This window comes from Bison bison, unplaced genomic scaffold (genome assembly GCF_000754665.1).
Source record: "Bison bison bison isolate TAMUID 2011002044 unplaced genomic scaffold, Bison_UMD1.0 scf7180017864461, whole genome shotgun sequence".
NCBI lineage: Eukaryota > Metazoa > Chordata > Mammalia > Artiodactyla > Bovidae > Bison > Bison bison.
In genome coordinates, this window is record NW_011495023.1 from 9,193,976 (window position 1) to 9,213,623 (window position 19,648).

Here is a 19,648-nt window from a genome sequence, read left to right on the forward strand (position 1 = left end):
GATATCCCACCCCAGGGACCCGAACGCGGCGACCATCCGCACCGCAGAAAGGCAAGCGGGCGGGACAGACGGACTTCGCAGGAGGCTCTGATGCAGCTCACCAAAGATTTAATTTCGATAAAGCCTTTAGGGGGAGGGTGGAACGTCCTAGGTGTTCAAATGCGGATGGGTTAACCCAAGAGCATCAGGCCCCTGAATTTGCTGCTCTCTGATTCTATTGTCTTATCTTACCCTGTAAGGTGCTTCGTGAGAAGCACATCCTCTTGCGTTTACAGAGCTTTGATTAATATGTTAATGTTTTCGAAGGAGTTATTTTGTTTTGTTTTGGTTTGGTTTCGGTTTGCTTTTCTGCTTAGCTAAAAACGTCGTCTGTTACGAACTTCACGCACAGAGGGATATTCGTTTAACTTCTCCAAACTCCTTTAATAAAATTAATGCTGATTGCATTGAGATCTCGCATTTCTTACTTCACTGTGTCATAGGAGAAGCCACAAATGCAGGAGATCTGGCTAAAAAACATTGGGGTCTTTTGTGGGGGTATCTTGAGTGGTTATTGCATGTGGGTGTGAGGTGCACAAGCTGAGGAGTGGCCACTGGCTTGCTTAGTGTTGCTGGGCATGTTGGCTGGGTGGCTGTCCTTACTGAGCAGAGGGGAGCACTTTGGCTGCTGATGGCAAAACTTGAGTTGTCACAGGGCTTCCAGTCCTGGCTCTGACTCTCCCCTGGCCCTGGGGAGAGTCCTACCGTTAGGGCTGCCCTAAGGGTCTTCATTCATGTCCCAAATGAGAAAGGCTGGGGGTGTTCCAGCCTTGCATTGTGTGCTGATGAACTGGGGAGGGGGTACCCTACAGACACAGTACTGTCATCTTCCAGGGGAGCTCCCCACCATCGAGCAGAAAGTTGGGGTAAGGCTGTTCCTCTTCACCAGGAGGCAAGGAAGAGCCACGAGGTTGTCCTCCCAGAATGGATGAAGTGCCTCAGGTCCACAAACGCCCAGCACTGAAGAAGCCAGCAAATAGTGACACACGTGAACCAAGGCAGCCAGGGAAACAGTGGGCACTTTAAAAACTGTTCTAAAGATAACCCTGGCAGTGAACTATCTGTCGGAATATCAGATATTTCAAGGGGAGTGACCTTGGAATATCAGATATATCAAGGGGAGTGACCTCCTTGATCTATCTACAGAGTATCAAAGCCATTGATTAAAACGTAAAAAAAAATCATCCAAAATTGGCCTTGGCATAAAGCTCATTGAATGAATGAACCTGTTTTAACTTTGCAGTGAATTTCTCTTCTGCTCTCTGACTCTCTCTCTCTCTCTTTCTGGATTGCTCATCAACCTATTCAGAACCATGAACCATGACTCAGACCCCTTTGTTCAAAACTTAGATCAATGTCACACATAGCAAGTGCTTGATAAATGTGATTTTTGAGCCTGATATCCCTGAAGTATTCGGGGAAAGATCCATTTCTTGTCCCTTGCAGTATTCAGTTCTGGCGTACTTTTGAGTTTGGGCACAGTCTTACAGACATAAGAATTCTCTAGGGGCTTCATTGCTATTTTAAAAATAAGTTCCTCAGGACGCCTCAAAGACCCAGTGTGAGCCTTGATAATGTTGAGTGAAGAAAGGAAATCAAACTAACAAATATTGGTGGGGTGCCTGGCTGAGTGAGTGAGAGTCGCTCAGTTGTGTCTGACTCTTTGTGACCCCATGGACTGTAGCCTGCCAAGCTTCTTTGTCCATGGGATTCTCCACGCAAGAATACTAGAGTGGGTTGCTCTCTGGGTAACTCCTGGGAAAGGGAACTAGTGAGGGCTGAGCAGGGACTCCCTCCGGCCATGGCGCCAGAGAGAACTGGGTGGGCCCTGTTCTCCTATGAGATCTGTGAGTGCATGCTCAGGTTTGGCTTTATAAATGGCACCGGTATTTGGGTTTATTGGGAAGGGCTGCTTGGGCCTCTCAGTTGATGTCCCAAATCCTACTATTAGAGGAAGAGCCTGGAGATTTATTCTATGGAAAACTGTAAACGGCATTCAGAGTAATGGAGACCAAGAGAGGCAGAGAGATGCAGTGTTGAGGGTGGGACCCCATGTCCATCATTTCTTGGCCAGGTCACTCCCATCCTCTGGGCCTCAGTTTCTTTCTCTGAGGAAAGAGGGTCTGCAATGACTGGTGCAGTTGTCAGCCCTTTTAACATCAATAGGGTCTGGTTTATCAGGCCTGGTCCACCTGGCTGAGCACAGGTTTCCATAAATTAAAATGGTCAGAACAGGAGAGACTTGCCTGTCCCAGGGAGAGCTGCCACGGAAGAGAGATGGGCACTTCATGAAAGTGGGGAGGGGGCTCTGAGGATGACTCACTGACTCCCCACTCGGCTGAGTGATGGCAGAGGCTGCACAGACAGACGTGGGTCATCTGCTGTGACCCACACTGTGACAGCAAGATTGCAGAAGAAGCTTGGTGTGTTCTGGAGCATGATTGGTTGTGTCAGCTTCGTGGTAACTGTCTCGTCAGAGCAACACAGAGGGCGGTGGGCCTCCTCTTCTCTTTCACACATGCCGCTGTACATCGCCTCTGGTTTGTGACAAGTTCTGAAGCCTTTGAATATCCTTTCTAGTTATCCCTTAGATGGGGGGGGGGGGGGGGAATTTCAGATTCTGTCCAAAAAAGGTAAAAAAAAAGTAGAAAATCGTGTGGCTATCATCCTCCTTGCCAAGATTTCAGTCTACCTCTCTGTATCTTGGGGTTTCTTTGGTGGCTCAGTGGTAAAGAAACTGCCTGCCAATGCGGGAGATGTGGATTTGATCCCTGGGTCAGGCAGATCCCCTGGAGGAGGAAATGGCAACTCCAGTACTCTTGCCTGGGAAATCCCATGGACAGAGGAGTCTGGCGGGCTACAGTTCATGGGGTGGCAAAGAACTGGACACAACTTGGTAACTAAACAGCAACAGCAAACCTGCATCTTGGGCATGCCTGGTGAACACAAGATGGTTCAGGGGCTTGGGTTCCTCCACGGAGCATTAGAGTCACCCGCTGCCCAAGGCAGAGGCAGCAGGAATTAAGGTAGTTGGACCTGCTCTAACAGGTCACCCCAATTTGAGACTCTTAGCACAGCAGTTTCACAAAGAGCTGCATTTTCTGATGGATGGACAGCTTTCCTCTGGGTGGTGACTTGGGGTTCCTCCCATCCTAGGCTCTACTATCTTCTGCCCATGATGCCAAGATTACTGTGGCAAAGACCAGAACTGTTTTGAGGCCAGGTCAGGAAGGGCTCTAGCATGCCCAGCTAGAGCTCAGTCCTAAGGGCTCAGAAGGCTGCAAATGGTGGTTGAGTTATACAGCTGGCCCTCTGCATCTGTGGGTGAATTGGATTCAGCCAACCATGGATGTAAAATTTTAAAAAAGATTCTGGAAAGTTCCAAAATGCCAAATTGGGTTTGCTGCATGCAGGCAACTATCTACATAGTATTTACATTGTATTTACAACTATTTACATAGCATTTACATAGTATTAGATATTGTGTCATCTAGAGATGATTTAAAGTATAAGGGAGGGTGCACTTGGGTTGTAAGCAAACACTAGGCCATTTTCTAAAAGAGACAGGACCATTTGTGGATTTTGGAACCAATTCCTAGCAGTTAGTGAGGGATGACCATTTGTCCAGGAAGTAGGAGGAAAAGTTAGGGCCAACAGTTGGCCAGTGTTCGCCTCAAGGCAGCAATTATTCCCTGGGTACCTGCCCCGTGGGAGGGATTTAATACCTTTTCAGTGGCCAAGGAACCGGTCTCAGGAGAGAAGATAAGCAAGGATGTTGGATCAGGTCCTTGGACGGGATGCACTGGGGTTGCAGAGTAGAGAAAGGAGGTGATGCAGATGCAGAGGAACGCACAGAAAAGGGTCTGGAACCTGAATCTCTTGTACTCAGGACTGTGCTCTTAGACAGAAGCGTTTCAGGTAGAAAAGAATCTTAGAGGGTATTAAGTGCACAGCGATGGTCTTTGCTCAGTATGAATGGCTTGTCAGATGCTGTGTAAGTCTAGCTTTCCAGGTCAGATTTCCAGAAATTTTCCTGAGTTAGTGTTCTGGCTGCAGTGAGGACCAGCTGGTGGAACCCAGCACTGAGCCACCATACCCGGTCCTGGCTCCCTCTGGGACAGATGTGCAAGACAGCATGTGAGGGTCAAATGATGCTCCTGCTCAGCCCAGAGAGGGATTATTTACGGAATGAATAAACATGACTCTTTTTTGGTAGGATGCTAGAGTCCACTTTGAGAATCTACTTCAAATTTTCTGTGTGGATCTGGTTTCCAGCAGGAGGTGAGGAGGAGGCTGGGGCTCTGCAGTGAAGACTTGCCCAGTGTCCCCTCCTGTAGCTGATCTTTCTCCACCCCTAGTGCAGCATCCGAACTGCAGGGGCCCGGCTGGCAGCCGAGCCTGTGAGTCCTGCCAGCTGTGCTATGGTTGTTCTGTGGGAGAAATATTTCCTAGAAAGGGAACAGCTGTCTCCCCACCTTCCCCATTTGAAACAGAGGAACGTACAGTTTTCTTTCCCCCTGTCCAGCATAGAGGGAATCTCTCCCTTGAGCAACTCTCTCCTACATGCTGTGACCCAAGAGAGAGATGTGAGTGGCAGAAAAGAGAGCTGAAAGAAGTGACTGATTTTTCTCAGAAGTCCACTCAATGAAATGAGTTTCATGGAGAATTTAGGAAATTAAAAATCAAATGCAAAAACTGGACTTTATTTTTTATTATTATTTTATCAATTGATGAAATGTATTTATTTATTTAGCTGTGTCAGGTCTCCATGTCAGCACATGGGATCTTTCACTGAGGCTCACAGACTCTCCAGCTGTGGTGCGAGGGCTTAGTTTCTCTGAGGTATGTGGGACCTTTGTTCCCCAACCAGGGATCGAACCAGAGTCCCACACGGAAGGCTCCAAAACTGGATTTCAGTAATAAGTTTCTTCCATCCCCAGACAGGCAGAGTACAGAAGTATGTGACCCATTGAAAGGATGGAATGATTGTATAGCATGTGCCTCTGGCCAATGGGAGTCCACATTCTAGTTGTTCAGTTGCTCGATTGTATCCGACTCTTTGTTACCCCATGGACTGCAGCATGCCAGGCTTCCCTGTCCTTCACCGTCTTCCAGAGTTTGTTCAAACGCATGTCCATTGAGTTGGTGATGCCATCTAACAATCTCATCCTCTGTTGATCCCTCCTCCTGCCTTCAATCTTTCCCAGCATCAGGGCCTTTTCTACTGAATTGGCTCTTTGCATCAGGTGGCCAATATATTGGAGTTTCAGCTTCAACATCAGTCCTTCCAATGAATATTTGGATTGATTTCCTTTAGGATTGACTGATTTGATCTCCTTGCTGTCTAAGGGACTCTCAAGAGTCTTCTCCAACACCACAGCTCAAAGGCATCAATTCTTCGGCGCTCAACCTTCTTTATGGTCCAACTCTCACATCCATATGTGACTACTGGAAAAACCATAGCTTTGACTAGACAGACTTTGTTGGCAAAGTAATGTCTCTGCTTTTTAATATGCTGTCTAGGTTGGTCATAGCTTTTCTTCCAAGAAGCCAGTGTCTTTTAATTTTATGGCTGCGGTCACCATCCACAGTGATTTGGAGTCCAGTCTGTCACTGTTTCCATTGTTTCCCCATCTATTTGCCATGAAGTGATGGGACGGGGTGCCATGATCTTAGTTTTTTGAATATTGAGTTTTAAGCCAGGTTTATCACTCTCCTCTTTCATCTCTTTCACCTTCATCAAGAGGCTCTTTAGTTCCTCTTCACTTTCTTCCATAAGGATGGTGTCATCTGCATATCTGAAGTTATTGATATTTCTCCTGGCAATCTTGATTCTGGCTTGTACTTCCTCCAGCCCAGCATTTCGTATGATGTACCCTGCATGTAAGTTAAATAAGTAGGGTGACAATATATGGCCTTGACGTACTTCTTTCCCAATTTGGAACCAGCCCACTGTTCCATGTTCAGTTCTAACTGTTGGTTCTTGACCTGCATACAGGTTTCATTGGAGGCAGGTAAGGTGGTCTGGCATTCCCATCTCTTTAAGAATTTTCCACAGTTTATTGTGATCTGTACAGTCGGCTTTATGTAGTCAATGAAGCAGAAGTTTTTTCTGTTTTCTCTTGCTTTTTTCTATGATTCAGCAGATGTTGGCAATTTGATCTCTGGTTCCTCTGCCTTTTCTAAATCCTAGGCTCCCAGTCAGTTGCCCCCCTGGGTTAACTGGATGGGTTTCTCTCCCCGCCGTCCTCTTTCCCTCTGCTGGTGGGTGCTTCTTGCTCTCCACACAGCCCCTGTCTGCATTTTATCAATAGGCTGAGAAATGAGACTTCAAATTAACAGAGCTACATTGATTAACCAGTATTTATTCAGCTCCAGCTTTGCACCTAGCACGTAATCTCTTGCTTTTGTCTCTTTCCGTGAGTCTAAAACAAAACAAAACAAAACAAAACATCAGCTTATCACCAGCTGATTGAGAGGCCAGCAAACCAGTAGAAAGTTCTAACTAAAGGCCATTGTTCCAGTTTAAACAACTTCTTCAGTTTCTGTGAACTTTGATTTTCTCTGCGCTGAAAGGTGGATGTAAGACTGCCTTGCTGCGTGAACTTGTTCAGAAGGTGAGAGGAGATCACGGAGGTGGACACCCGCTAAGAGGACAGAGCTGTGTGCAGGCTGTGTCCTGGGCTGTGTCCTTAACAGATCATTCCTAACAGGTGTCTCCAGGAATTTGTGATGATACGATATTTGCATGAGGAGGAAGATGTCAACAGACTCAGGGATGCTCCCAACCTCCTTCCCACCTCCTTTCTGACCAGCAGAGGCCTCTCCTGGACCATGTTTAGGATGCAGAAGAGTCAGACACGACTGAGCGACTTCCCTTTCACTTTTCACTTTCATGCATTAGAGAAGGAAATGGCAACCCACTCCAGTGTTGTTGCCTGGAGAATCCCAGGGACGGGGGAGTCTGGTAGGCTGCCATCTATGGAGTCTCATAGAGTTGGACAGGACTGAAGCGACTTAGCAGCAGCAGCAGCAGCTTCTAAGCACCAAAATGTTAATTTATTCCTGAAGGCGCCCCTAGAGCATTTTTACTCTGCTCCATTCTTACTTATTTCCACCCAGAAAAAGAGGATTTAAGAAATCCCAGCAGCAGATCTGGGAATTGTTTTAGGTTAACTTTGGAAAACAGAAGGGGTGAGAAATTTGGGCTGAAGGAGTAATTGTGGGCACTCAGGTCTCCTGGGAAGGAGTTCATTTAACAAGATGATGGTTTATCCTCCTGGCGTTGAGATGCGGCCCCTTATATTGATTTTACTTGATTTTTGCCTATAGTGTCTGATTGTCCATTTCTCTGGCTTTTGCACGTGTTCAGGCTGCAAACCACAAATGTTTGGCCTGAGAGGCAGGTTTGTAACATAAGATGGACAATGATGGCTGAGACTGACAGAGGTGGAGTTCAGGGAGGATTGTGCGCAACCCTATGGTGTGAGTACCCAGGAAACTCGTAGTGGACGTGCCAACAAAAGCAAAGGACAGGGGCTTGGTGGAGAGCATGTGCGATTCACGTATGAGTCCTCCTTCCAAGCTGTTTCCTAAACAGCCACAACAATTCCTCTGTGGCTGTAACTTGTCACAGAAGGTATCTGCAAAGGTGCATGAGGTTTTCCCCCCTGGGTGTATGAAACGATGTGTTACTTTGTCTTTTAGAGTTCTCCTTTTCTTGTGCTTTAAAAGGTTAAAGTACTTTTGATCTCAGAAAGAGTATTTGAGAGGCAATTAAATGTTTGTAATTGGTCTTCCTCACCTGGGGTATTTGATCCGAAGAAAGCCTCAGGCATTGTTAAAGTTGACACCGAGCATATCTAGTGCCATTTCCTTCGAAAATAAAAAATTCAGTCATTTTATACATGTGGCTGTGAGGAGGAAGTAAAGTCTTATGCTAAAGCAGGTCCATCAGCTTTTTCTCTGTGCCCAGACTGTTTCTTCAGAGAGAAGTTGAGAAGCTGTTCTCTGGGGATGATGAAATGTTTCCATTCCCTTGCCAGCTGAGGGCTCTGGGAACATTAGCTTTTTGTTTATTTGTTTGTCTTTGTTTCCTCATCTATTAAAAAAGTGTCACCTTTTGGAAATAAGATAAATGGAAGATAGTGAAAATGACTTATTATGTCTGTGTATTTATTGAGCATCTTTTTTATGCCTGGTACTTGTACAAGGTAAGGGATGAATTACTAGAGAAAGATAAGGAAGGCCACCCTTGTATTTGAGTATGTCTTTTGATGAGATGATTGGGGCATAAATGCAGACAACATATACTTAAAAATTAAATTTTTGGTCCAGACATGGATATTCCACCATCCAATTTCTTTTGTTTATAAATAGACCACTATTGAGCTGATGGCAAAACTTCTTCCCAGGAGAAGGGAATTGGGCTGCCTCCCTTACTCTGGTGGTGACTGGACATGGGGCGTTAAGTAACCACCCCTTCCTGGACTCCTCGGGTGCCCCTCTCTCAGGGACCTGCCTCCTCACTGCCCTCTGGCCAGGGCTCTTCACCCAGACTTCACTCCGGGGGCGGGGGCGGTGCTCCCAAGCCCGTTCCATCCAGCACTTGGCATCTTAGAGTCTTCCATCTGCCAGGAGCCTTAGTGACTTGAACTTGACCAGCTAATTTTACCCCTGGGGATATGAAGGTCCAGGAAGGTGAGATCACTCATCTAAGATAATGTGGCCAGTTGGTGGCCAAGCCTTCTCCCTCCCAGCTGGTTTTGGTCCTTCCATCACTCCCAGATGCCTTCTTGAAGATAGTCAGATAGAATGGGTTATTGTTCACAAAGATGAATGTTTGCAATATTGTAGGCTTTCTAGGAGGTTAATAAATTAATAGAGGGTCCTCATTTGTGTATGTGTGTTTAGTGTCTCAATCGTGTCCCCACAGAGTATATTCTTTTTTATATTCTTTTCCATTATGGTTTATTACAAGACACTGAATATAATTCCCTGTGCTATACAGTAGGAGCTTGTGTTTCTTGTTTGCTTTTCTTTGGCTGCGCTGGGTTTTAGTTGTGGTACAAGAGATCTTCCATCTTCATTACAACATGAGGGATCTTTAGATGCAACATGGAAACTGTTAGTTGTGACTTGTGGGATCTAGCTCCCTGACCAGGGATCGAACCTGCATCCCCTGCATTGGCAGTATGGAGTCTTAGCCACTGGAGCACCAGGGAAGTCCCAGGACCTTGTGGTTTTAATGAGTGAGTCTTTACTGTGGTGTTTGAGGTTGTATGAAAAGTCTACGGTAGATGAAGAATACAATGGTTTGAATGCAAGTTAGTATGGCAAACATTTCTTGAAGTTAAAAAAGTTATAATGGAAATATAAGAACATAGAAGTTTTGAAATAATGCCCCCAATGTCCCTCTATAACCCAATAGCATAATCTGTTTGTATTCTTAGCTTCTTAGGTGTTAAAATTTATAACTTCATTTGTAATACTTCTATTCTGCCTTTTTCCCTTGCTAACAAAGCATCCACATTGTCTGTGGTTCTCTGATCTTTATCACCCATGTGAATAGATGGGGAATAATCCACCAAGTGATGGTGCTGATCAACAACCCCAGCCTCTGCTATACAACATTCAGGGTGCTGTTGAATAAAATGCTTCTAGGTTTTTGATGTTAGAAAATAAAATGGCATGGGCACATGAGTCTTTTTTCTTATTGGGTTATTTCCTTATGATAAACTTTCAGAAAATTTCTACTAAAGTCTGCACACATTCTCCACTGACTGTGAAGCCAGTGTTGACTTCAGGCCAACTATTTGTGATGCTGCCATAATTTCATGTGGTGAGTTTAAAATGCAAACCTTGAAAAAAAAAAAAATGCAAACCTTGAAGATGCCATTTTCCTCTGGGGCTTTGTGTAGAACTTGGGGGAGTTCCCCCCGAGTAGATGACATGTCTGAGCCCCACACTAAGTCTGTTAGTGAAGTTGCCTTTGGGCATGGAACTGAGTCACAGTGACGCAGGTTAGGTAACATTTTAGTAACTAACCAGTTAGTAACATAGTCATCCTTACATCTTAGAGAATTTAAATCCAATAAGATTTACAGGTTGGGCCAACTTTTCAAAGAACTTGATCAGCTAGGTGTGTTTAAATGCCCTCCAGGTTGTAATTATTTAAATCATGATTTTCTCCCATTCTTGAGGAAATTGCCTCCCCAGGATAAATTTCAGTCCAGATTAAACTCAAAAACACAATTTTGTGTCTTTCAGCCTGTGACTTGAGGCTGTCTTGATTGGTCTTGCCCTGTTCCTGGGCTCTTCTGCTCCATCTATTTTATTTCAACTTGGAAGCCCCAGAGGCATGCACACCTGGAAGTAAGGATGCTGAGGAACTGTTCTAGAGGTGGTGAAACATGGATGGCTCTGATGGGCGGAAATGAAGAAGAGGGATGAGATCACGGGTGCTTGGTTCAGTTCAGTTCAGTCACTCAGTCGTGTCTGACTCTTTGCGACCTCATGGACGGCAGCACACCAGGCCTCCCTGTCCATCACCAACTCCCGGAGCTTGCTCAAACTCATGTCCATTGAGTCGGTGATGCCATCCAACCATCTCATCCTCTGTCAACCCCTTTTCCTCCTGCCTTCAATCTTTCCCAGCATCAGGGTATTTTTTAATGAGTCAGTTCTTCACATTAGGTGGCCAAAGTATTGGAGCTTCAGCTTCAGCATCAGTCCTTCCAATGAATATTCAGGACTGATTTCCTTTAGGATTGACTGGTTTGATCTCCTTGTAGTCCAAGGGACTATCAAGAGTCTTCTCCAACAACGTAGTTCAAAAGTATCAATTCTTCAGTGCTCATCTTTTATTATGGTCCAAGTCTCCCATCCATACATGACCACTGGAAAAATCATAGCTTTGACTAGATGGACCTTTGTTGGCAAAGTAATGTCTCTGCTTTCCAATATGCTGTCTAGGCTGGTCATAGCTTGTCTTCCAAGGAGCGAGTGTCTTTTAATTTCAAGGCTGCAGTCGCCATCTGCAGTGATTTTGAGTCCAAGAAAATAGTCTGTAATGTTTTGTTTCCCCATCTATTTGTCATGAAGTGATGGGACTGGATGCCATGATCTTTTTTTTTTTGAATACTGAGTTTTAAGCCAGTTTTTTCACTCTCCTGTTTCACTTTCATCAAGAGGCTTTTTACTTCCTCTTCACTTTCTGCCATAAGGGTGGTGTCATCTGCATTTCTGAGGTTATTGATATTTCTTCCTGCAGTCTTGATGCCAGCTTGTGCTTCATCCACCCAGGCATTTCGCATGATGTACTCTGCATATAAGTTAAATAAGCAGGGTGACAATATATAGCCTTGACGTACTCCTTTCCCAATGTGGAAGCAGTCTGTTATTCCATGTCCAGTTCTAATTGTTGCTTCTTGACCTGAAAACAGGCTTCTCAGGAGGCAGGTAAGATGGTCTGGTATTCCCATCTCTTTGTAACTTTCACCAAAGAGGAAACCTTAGTGGAATATGGATGCTGATGGTTTCTGCTTTGGAACTGCTGAGGCTGAGTCGAAGCATTTAGGAGGAGATCCCCAGCCGGAAGTTCGATTTACTGGATAGGAACTCAGAGAGGGGTTTGGCAGGAGATAGGTTTGGGAATAAACAACACAGAACTGCTATCAAATCCTTGGATATTTGTGCCCACACTCTACCATTTGCTTCAGGCAACTCCACACCTCCTTGGTGTTCAATAAACAATTTTTAAACTGAAGTTTTAGGAGAAACTTTAAGCTATAGGATGACAGCAGTACAGAGCGGGAGGTTTGAAGACATGAGATAAAGGGGGGATTGGTAACAGAACAGTTATTTGACTTGATAGATGGATCAGACAAAGAACGCATGTGAGTGGATCATCGGGAGCAGAGGGGAGACGTCTCCTTGGAGACTGGAGGCAAGGGGGCAAGAGAGGAGCTGACATGATGCTCACGGGAGGGCAGGGAGCTTCTTTGGGCAAATGTGTTTGGAGACAGTCTGAAACAGCTGCTGTAGGGCAGGCAGGAGGAAGCTAACCAAGGAGGCATATAAGAGATCAGCCAGTTCCCTGTGGCTGCAGGAGCAGAGCATTGATTGTCTACTGCATGTCAAGATGCAGGTCAGGTCACTTGATCCTCTCAGTAGCCCTGAGGGTACCATTGGATGGATTAAGAAAACTGAGGCTCACTGGTAACTTTCTCAGGGTCACACAGTGAAGGAAATTGGATTAGGAATTTAGATCTGACTCCAAAAATCTGTGTTCTTTCTCCACACCCCACCACCTCTTGTGAGATTTTGGCTCATTAGGGAGAAAAGCCTTCCTCACACCGTAATCAACTCTTGGCCAGCTCAAGGCTTCTTAATCACTCCTTTTCTGGGTCAGCAACAGAGAGGACGCTTACGGTCATGGAGGTACCACCTTTGCCAACTACTGATTTTTCACTCAGAAGAGGATTTCTCAGCTGCTTGACGAACTCATTCTGTGTGCCTCTCCCACCTGGTATGTAGCAGGCTATTAGCAATTGGCCCTTTTATCAGATGTCCAACTGCTCTGCCCCAGGGTATAAGGAACTTCAATCATGTCTGCTTACACAGCTTAACATTCAGTAGTGATTAAAAAAATAAAAAAAACATTTACAATTCACTTCTTATAAAGTGAATCCAACAAATCTTTAAAACAGAGATGTGCATACTACTATATATAAAATAAATAACAAGGACCTACTGTATAGCTTCCCAGGTGGTGCTAGTAGTAAAGAACCCACCTGCCAATGGAGGAGATGTAAAAGATGACAGTTTGATCCCTGGGCTGGGAAGATTCCCTGGAGGAGGGCATGGCAACCCTCTCCAGTAATTTTGCCTGGATAATCCCATGGACAGAGGAGCCTGGTGGGCTACAGTCCATAAAGTCCCAAAGAGTCGGACACAACTGAAGGAACTTAACACACACATGCACATTTTATAGCTCAGGGAACTATATTCAATATCTTGTAATAACCTACAGTGAAAAAGAATCTGAAAAAGAGTGTGTATATATATCTCTATATATCTGAGTCTTGCTGTACATTCTAAATCAAGTATACTTCTACTTAAAAAAAAACCCAGAGATGTGGGATACTTCTATAACTCCTGGAATTTTTTTCTAGTTGAGTAGGACCTATCCATGACTGATGTTTGAAATTACCCATCAAGATTCAGCTCTTGAACTAAGAATCCAAGCATAGATACATTTGAAAGTCCCAATGCCTTGGAAGAAACCACTCTCTGTATCACATGGTATCCACAATTACACTTTGGTGATCATGACAGATCCATGATTGTGGTAAGAAGAGGAGGAGGGGTGGAAGAGGAAGATAAGATTGGGAGAGGGGCAGACTTCTTGGGAGTGTAGGAAAAAAGTGATTGGTACCCAAGTGAGATGGAGAAGGCAATGGCACCCCACTCCAGTACTCTTGCCTGGAAAATCCCATGGATGGAGGAGCCTGGTGGGCTGCAGTCCACAGGGTCGCTAAGAGTTGGACACGACTGAGCGACTTCACTTTCACTTTTCACTTTCATGCATTGGAGAAGGAAATGGCAACCCACTCCAGTACTCTTGCCTGGAAAATCCCATGGATGGAGGAGCCTGGTGGGCTGCAGTCCACAGGGTCGCTAAGAGTTGGACACGACTGAGCGACTTCACTTCCACTTTTCACTTTCATGCATTGGAGAAGGAAATGGCAACCCACTCCAGTGTTCTTGCCTGGAGAATCCCAGGGACGGGGAAGCCTGGTGGGCTGCCGTCTATGGGGTCACACAGAGTCGGACATGACTGAAGCAACTTAGCAGCAGCAGCAGCACCCAAGTGAGAAGAGGGAGCAAAGGAGGAAAGACTGGAGTCACAAAGACCAGTTTTGTGTCTGAGGCACCAAGGAACAGAGGAGGGAGCCCGGGAAGGAAAGACCTGGGTTGAGGAGCTCAGGGCAAGCAGCACGATGGAGGCCCAGAGGCAGAGTTTAAGACTCCATCATTGTGAGGCTGGGTAACAGCACATGGGAACAGGATGTGGATGAAGCCTGGTGGCCTTGAACATCTGGGAAAGTGGAGGAATGGTGCCTTGTGTTTGCGTAGGGGAGGGATCAAAGAGGTCTTAAGGTCTAGCTCAACTGTTGGTAACTCCACATGTCTAAACAGGGCCAACAGGGAGCCACACACCCCTGGTGTCAGCCTGAGGTAAGGGAGTGTATGTGGTCTCCTTTGGGGCAGGGGGTTGGAAGGCTCTGACCTGGTGTATCTCCCCACTGGACCTTGCTAATAAGGTGTCATGTATTTCAATTTTTTAAAATATTTTTTTTTATGGCTGGGTCTTCCTGTGCTGTTCGGGATCTCTAGTTGTGGTGTGTGGACCCAGCAGTTTCGGCACAAGAGCTTCACTGCTCCAAAGCATGTGGAATCTATTGGGACCAAGAATTGAACCCAAGTCCCTTGCATTGCAAGACAGATTCTTAACCTTGGGTCCACCAGGGAAGTCTCCGCTGCATGTATTTCTAATACTAATGTTTCCTAAGAAGCTGTTATTTAGTTGGATCAGAAAGCATATTTTCTATATTATATATTTTTAATGCCTCCCAGAAATTCTGATTTGGATGGGGCATGGACCCTGTTCTGTATTCTTGGAGTCTTATTGGATTTGGTTGGAGAAAACTAAAAAGGAAGTTCAATGTAAATCAAAGGATGCAGAATAGAATTTGGAACCAGAGAAGGATATATGGGCATCACCAGACAGGGAGACAGAACAAGGGTGGAGGGCCCCCAAAGACACACTTCGTCTACTTCTCAAATGGGTGTTTGCCCCCCCCCCAGCCCAGCAGGGTGCCTCTGGATGGGTCCTGGTCCAATGTGGAATGTTACTGGAGATTGGGAGGCAAAATAGAACCGGAGGTAGAATGGCACCCAGTTGTGTCAGAATCTTGACTGTGCTGGAAAGTCACACTGCTGATAATCCAAATGGAATTAACACCTTTTGTTGTTAACTTGACACTTCTCACCCAAGTTAATGAACAGCTTACAGTAAAACTAAATCAGTAACTTTAGGGACCTGGAAAAGAGTTACCAACTTTCCACAGACCCACCCTCGCTTTATTGAACTTGGAAACCTCTGTGTTAGTCTTGCATTAATCCTTCTTGAGCTGGCACAACACGATTGTGCTGAAAAGTCATGGAATTCACCACATTCATCCTTTAATTAGACTAAACTTGGATTTAAAAGCTTCTGTGTGATTTGGAAAAATCCAATCTTTGGTCTCAGACTGCTAAATCCTCTGAGGATTTTGGAGTGCAAATATACAAATCATAATACAGTGTTGGGTTCTGTTAATCTGAAGAGTATGTGAGTCATTTTAAACCTAGAGTATTTTAGACTTAGTCATTTCCTTCATGTGAAATCCAACTTTCCAGTATAAAAGTTAGGAAGGGTAAGGTTTTCCAGGGTATGGAACTACAAGTCTCCAGTGTGGAGACTGGGTATGGCGGTAACATTGCTGATGGAACTTGCCACATTTTGTTGCACCTCTGATTAGACACTTTTTCCTTCATCCGATCTTTTCGTCTTGTAAACTTTCTTCTCTGTTTTCTCTTGCTTCTTTATTCTTCTTGCTGTTGAGCTCCATCAGGAATTCATTTTCTCCGGTGAGTTTCACGTGAAGAAAACGTCTGCAGCTGAACCTGGTGCTTTGAATCCTTTCCCATGGCATGGAGGGTCACAGAGATGCTCAGATGTAAGCTCCAGTTCTCTGCACAGTAGGTGCTCAGCAGACATGTGCTGAATGAATGGACTTTTAGAACAGCATAAAATTTAAAAAAAAAATTATAGAAAATTCTGTCTCTGAGTGGGTTAAAGCACTGACACTTAACCCTTATGAGTACAGTGGAAGTCACAAGCATCTCATTGGAGAGTTTATATCTTGATTTTTCTTTTGTTTTATAAATACAGATTTTAAAATATAATACTCTTTTTCTCTCGATCCTGTCATTTGTTTCTCAGAAGAATCGTGTGAGAAGGGCAGAGTGACTGTTTTGGGTTGGCCAAAATGTTCGTTCAGATTTTTCCATAATGTCTTACAGAAAAGCCTGAATGAACTTTTTGGCTAAGCCAGTACATCAACTATACCTCAATTTAAAGAAAGAGAAGAAGAAGAAAAAAAAAAACAGAAAAAGGATTGACCTATGACCCTATGAAGTAAGCACGATTCTTCTTCCCATTTTATAAAGAGGGGAAGCTGAGGCAGACAGAGGCTGAGTAACTTGTCAAAACCTCACACAAGTGGAGCCAGGCAGTGGGTCTGGGCCCATGTTCTTAACCTGTCTTCACATCACTGGCTTTCAGCTGCTTCCTGCAGTTTCTTTAAGCAAACCAGGCATAAACAATGTTCATTATGAGATAGTTTCCAGAAAGATTAAATTGAATTATTAACTTCTTTAGGTTCCCATCAGTATAGTTAAGAATCCTCTTGAATGGTATTATGCAAAATTTGTATCCCATCCATAGGTTTGATCTATGAGCCTCTGCTTAGGCTTTTTCTTATAGAAACTGGATAAGGTGTAAGTAACAGTTAAAATCTAAAATCATACTTGTTATGTAGACTCAGGAAACCTTCAGAGTTTACTTGTGAGATCGTTTCACTTTTGGGGTCTTTGGTCAAGGACCCTTCCTTCTTTCAGGGTACCAGAGGACACAGTAGATTTCTGTACTGAATAAGCATTATCCTAAAATTCTAAAGCTTGAGCATAGTTGCAGCATCAGGTAAGACAGTACAAGGTTCCTTTTAAAAAATTTTTAAATTCCTTATTTTATTGTTTATTTTTGGCCATGCCCCATGGCATGCAGGATCTTAGTTCCCTGACCAGGGACTTCACCTATACCCCTTGCATTGGAAACTTGGAGTCTTAACCACAAGGCCCCTGAGGAAGTCCCACTGGACCACTGAGGAAGTTCCAGTTTCCTTTTAAAGATACGCATATTGACATACATCCAGGATCCCAGTCTACCTGCCTCTGGACTACAAGGTGACAGATAGATCACGTGGTCATGGAAAGTCATACCCAGATCAGGTCACCACAGGATGAAGCTTCATTTCTAGCTGAGTTCGTTTCACTAAATAAACATTTACTGAAGAAAAACAATATTTATAATTTGTGTGTGCGTGCGTGTCCTCAGTCGTGTTTGACTTTTTGAGACCCATGGACTGTACCCCGCTAGGCTCCTCTGTCCATGGGATTTCCCAGGCAAGAATACTGGAGTGGGTTGCTATTTCTTCCTCCAAGGGATCTTCCTAATCCAGGGATCGAACCCACATCTCCAGTGTCTCCTGCATTGGCAGGTGGATTCTTTACCACTGTACCACCTTGGAAGCCGATAATTTTAATACCTTCTCTTAATAGTATATTGACATGATTGGGTACTACTATGTTCATAGGTTGCGTATAATTTCTAGTTTAAAAGAATCATTCCATGGGCACCCAGTTTTCTGTCATTTCTTTACAAGTGAAAGAAAAGCCAGGGTTAGCCAAAACAGCCCTGTGTAGTGAGAGCTTTCCCTCCAAACAACAAAGCATGAAGTTCTCCCCTTGGACCACTTGAGGGCACCCTTGTCCTCTCCCAAATATTTACTCAAGGTGACAAAAAAATCACCTCTTCATTCAAGTTGGATGACAACAGCAATTTGCTAATTTCTATTTGTACTGATATTTTGTTGTTTCATTTTAGATCTTTCCTAATGTCACCTTTGATAGCATTCACCGGCTTTCAACTCTGCCTACCCATGGGCTTCCCTGGTGGCTCAGTGGTAAAAAAAAAAAAAAAAATCTGCTTGCCAATGCAGGAGACGTGGGTTTGATCCTTGGGTCAGGAAGATTTCCTGGAGGAGGGCATGGTTTCCCAGACCAGACCACTAGTCTGGTCTGGGAAACCCCATAGACAGAGGAGCCTGGTGGGCTAGAGTCCATGGGATCACAAAGAGTCAGACATGACTGAGCGACTAAATAACAACAACACGAGAATCATTCACCTGGGGCAGTTTGAGAAAACCTTGAATTCCCAGGTTGCACACCCAGAAGTTCTGGTTCAATTGGTCTGGAGTGCTTCTGGGGCACAGGGTGTTCATAAGAAGCACCCCAAGAGCTTCTAGCATGTAGGCAGGGATTAGAGCGACTGCTAGGGTTTAGTTAATTAGAAACAGATTGGTTAGAGGATGAATGTTGGAAATTGTTCTTCTACTTTAAATTAGAGTACGGTTCACCTGAGCGTTAAATAAGGCACAATAAATGGGTACCTTTGTCACTGGTGAACAATGATTCTCCCCAAGGCTTCGAAAGTCATTCAAGCGTGGTCATTTAGTTAAAATTTACCCCGATTTTGCTCTTGCCTGGCAGGTCCTCCATCATTCCACCCTTCTTTGACTACCCCATTCAGGCACCACCACCCTCCTGGGGCATCTCCTGGAGCCTGCAGTTTAAATCAGCTGAGTTCATCTCCTGTCCCCATTTGTCTGCTCCTTCCAGCGATCTCCATGGGGCTCAGCCAGAGTCCATGTTTCCTACTCTGGCCTGGCTCTTCACTGCCCAGTGGCTCTGCTATTCGCCTTCCTCCTGGAGGCCCAGTCTTCTTCTGACCAGGGCAGCTGCCCTCTCCCCCACTTCAGGACCATATCCCCCAGTGAGACTCCATCATCCACTGACCCCTTATCTTTCCTCCTGGTCACTGCATGTGTTTCTGCTGCTACAGCTAAGTCACTTCAGTCGTGTCTGACTCTCTGCGACCCCATAGACGGCAGCCCACCAGGCTGCCCCATCCCTGGGATTCTCCAGGCAAGAACACTGGAGTGGGTTGCCATTTCTTTCTCCAATGCATGAAAGTGAAAAGTGAAAGTGAAGTCACTCAGTCGTGTCTGACTCTTCGAGACCCCATGGACTGCAGCCTACCAGGCTCCTCCATCCATGGGATATTCCAGGCAAGAGTACTGGAGTGGGGTGCCATTGCCTTCTCCAGTGTTCATGCTAAGTTGCTTCAATTGTGTCTGACTCTGTGCGACCCTATGGACTGTAGCCTGCCAGGCTTCTCTATCCGTGGAATTTCCCAGGCAAGAATACTGGCGTGGATTGCCATGCCCTCCTCCAGGGGCTCTTCCTGGCCCAAGGATTGAACCCTTGTCTCTCATGTCTCCTGCACTGGCAGATGGGTTCTTTACCACTAGCATCACCTTGGAAGTCCTGGTCACTGCAGCTCCTCACTAAGTGGAATACAAACTGTGTCCTTAGGCCTTTGTAGCAATTGGGAAAATGTGAACTTGGACAGTTACTGTGTGACTGTGGGTCTGGGCCACACGGAGCAGGTGACTGATCCAAGCTAGCCAGGGGCTCGAGAGATAAGGCTTCCTAAAGCTCTCCTGGCAGGCTCTCAGGCTGTGTGTTTGTCTGTTCCCCTGTGGGTCAGTGCCAAACCATGGGAGACTTGAACTCTGGTAGGCTTCTGGGGCTGGGTGAACGAAGCTGGGAAAGCTGATGTCAGGAGTGGATGCACATGGCAGGTGGGGGGCTTAGGGAC

At 45.2% G+C, this 19,648-nt stretch overlaps 1 protein-coding gene across 1 annotated transcript in view; it reads left to right on the top strand.

Moving 5' to 3' along the window:
- The window catches only part of GJD4 (gap junction protein, delta 4, 40.1kDa), a 27,423-nt gene that overhangs the window by 3,499 nt on the left and 4,276 nt on the right, over window positions 1–19,648 (top strand). The gene's annotated exons all lie outside the window — the stretch shown is intronic.